The sequence below is a fragment of the Nelumbo lutea genome, chromosome 7 (assembly GCF_056320005.1).
Source record: "Nelumbo lutea isolate HS-2025 chromosome 7, American lotus-T2T, whole genome shotgun sequence".
In the NCBI taxonomy this organism is placed as follows: domain Eukaryota; kingdom Viridiplantae; phylum Streptophyta; class Magnoliopsida; order Proteales; family Nelumbonaceae; genus Nelumbo; species Nelumbo lutea.
This window is the reverse complement of record NC_142690.1, coordinates 27885961-27888686: the sequence shown is the minus strand read 5'-3', so window position 1 is coordinate 27888686 and position 2726 is coordinate 27885961. Positions and strand designations below refer to the sequence as shown.

Genomic DNA, 2726 nt, shown 5'->3' with positions numbered 1-2726 from the left:
CTAACTGGGTGCCCATAGAATAACAATAATTGCCATGGGTTGCTTGGAGGGTGATTTGTGATTTCTAGGTGGATCAGATGGTTGGATACAGAGAATAGGTTGACTCTCGGTGAATTACCCCAGCAGCTAAAAAGACCTCCTAATAGGCATGTGGCTTCGTGCAAGACAATTTTTTGTTTTCAACTTATTGGCCAGATCGGTACTATTGTCTGCTGATAATTTGGTCTCGGATAGGAAAAGTATATCTGGTTTTTCTCTCTTGAAGAGCTTGATTAACTCAGTGGTTTTTGTTGGATCATTACATCCACGGGTGTTCCATAATAATATTTTCATGATGCTAGACGAATGCAGAATTTGTGAAATTATGATAATAATGGTAAGATAAATGAGAGATATAGATTGTAGTACCTGATTCACGAAGTGAAGTGAAGGGATTGGCAGGGGATGTGTATCCGGTTCAGTGAAGATGTAGTCCTCTGCACAGTGGCTCATTGGAGATGTAGCTGCTACCATTTATGGAGTGATCAACTGTTCGAAGATGAAGCTCTCTGTTAAAGTTGCCGCAACTAACGGGCTATTCAAAGGTGCAGTGGGCGGGCATATGATTGTGGTTTTGGTTAATAGGCTTTTGGGTGATATCATCTGGCCCGTGAAGAAATCAGAGACTTACCCATTTTTTACATTATATAGGGCGTTGGAGTTCATGTCAAAATGATAACTTTTGGGACGGCCACAGTCTCCTTTTGCCGGTTAGCAGATCAATGGTTCCAGCCCTCCAATCTTGGTGAGGTAATGAGCTATGAGAGAGGGTTTTACTTCTTCATTGGGTGATACATTATTGTTTTGTACATGCATGCCACGTGGCGCATTATTGGTCTGGAGGTGGTGTGCATGGCTTTGTGTTGTCTTTGGCGTGATGCCACTTGGCTGGCATGCGGTACTGTGCATTTGGTTGCATGCATGGCGCGTGTCACCTTGCTAAGAGTTGGGCTCGGCGTGCACTGTGTGGCTTGATCCCTATGAGTTGCCTCGAACTGCTGTTAGTAGCTTACCGGAGAGGTCGACACATCGTCGCTTTCTCCCGTCGGTGCCGTCTTCTGAGTCCTCATCCGATCCAAGGTCTCCATGCCTTACTTTGCAAACACTTTGTACCTCTGGTTTAGAGGGAGAATAGGTAGGTAATTTGAACTGCTTCTTGGGTCTATATTCTGCTCTAAGCCATTCTCCAAGGAAATCTGCTGTTCTTTCTTCGAAGAGCTGGCGATGATCCTCTACTGATGTGTTTAGTCGTTTGTAGTTGTTCCAGATGTGGCCGACAAGCCCACAGTTGATGCAGATGCGTGGAAGCTGCTCGTGGCAAAATCGGAGCCAGGTTTTCCATAGGAAAGGATAAACCTACCAGTGGACCTGTTCATGGGCTGGGCGGGCCAGGCTTTTGCTTTTCATTAATAAGATTTTTTCAGGCCTGAACTCGAGCCTGGCCCGGCCAACGGCCTTATAACATGGGCCCAAGCCTAGTCCTCATAGAAAGCCCGAAGCCCGATTCACACAACTTTTGTTCTAAAAAATTCTTTAACTTTGTTCTTATCTCAAGTCTTCAATAGATGGCAAATGAGTTTAACTTCAATGTAGTTGTGATTTCATTCATAGGTGATAAGCCCAAAACTTATATACTTGAGCTAACAGAGTTGAGAAATGCATGATTTGTACATATTACATACTACAGAATGCATGATTTGTACAAAACTAAGAAATACAGGAGCACAGGATTCACCGCCAAAGAGGGGCGACTGAGTTCACTGGTGGCGCGGCTAGCGCCGATGCTTTGAGTTCACTGGTTCCTGAGAAAGTGAGAATATGCGACGGTGAGTGAGAAACTGAGAATGAGAACTACAAGAGAGGTGAGAGAGAGAGGACTCATCGCCAGAGAGAGAGATCGCTAGTGCCTGAGCTCGTGTGTTGCCTCTAAGAATGAGAATGGTGGCTGCTTGTCTGGGTTCGTGCCAGTTCTTGAGAGTGAGAGTGAGGAGAGAAGATAGAAGATGAAGACTGAAGAGAGGGAATAGGAAGGGATGCAGCTAGGGTTTAGAATATGTTACACTTGGTCGGGCCGGGCTTTTGTGGCAAATCCTGAGCCCAGCCCGTAAAACAATCGGGCTCGGGCTTTTAGGCCTGAGGTCAAGCCCGCAAGCTAATATCTATGCACAAGCCCGTCCGGGGGTCAGGCCGGGCTGGGCTACCCGGCCATGAACAGGTCTACCTACCAGTACATAGTGGCTTTCTTACGTCTATGAGAATTTTCTTTCTTACATACATACCTTGTACCAGATGGCCAGTTTGTATTTTCTCTTGATTTGGCAGGACTTGGCCTGCTACACTGGAAAGAAAGTTAACTCTTTTTTCTTCTATTGTTCCTTAGGAAGCATGTGGACTAGCATCTAGATTCTTTGTGTCCAGACCTTGTCAACCATACCTATGAGGTAATCTTTCCATTCCCCTAAAAGTATCCAGCTTGACCTGTAAAACCAGGGCCCACCCTCTAGCCCAGTAACTCTATCCTAGTAGTAAATGCACCGATCACGACTTGGACTCACGGCTTCTCCTCCTCTAGGCTCTAGTAGTAGCATCAAATTTCATCAAATTTCAATGGACCAAAACTTCCCCCTTGTTTGCAAAATCCTATAATTTATGCCAATCGACATCGCTAGTATGGGAAATTTTCAAAT

General features: G+C 45.2%; 1 long non-coding RNA gene across 1 annotated transcript; it reads left to right on the top strand.

Annotated features, from left to right (window-relative positions):
• Window positions 1-1015: 1015 nt before the first annotated feature.
• On the top strand, window positions 1016-1627 carry LOC148845859 (uncharacterized). Its single transcript, XR_016102353.1, has 2 exons — window positions 1016-1174; window positions 1298-1627. It is a non-coding gene; the product is annotated as an uncharacterized LOC148845859 (long non-coding RNA).
• Window positions 1628-2726: the final 1099 nt, after the last annotated feature.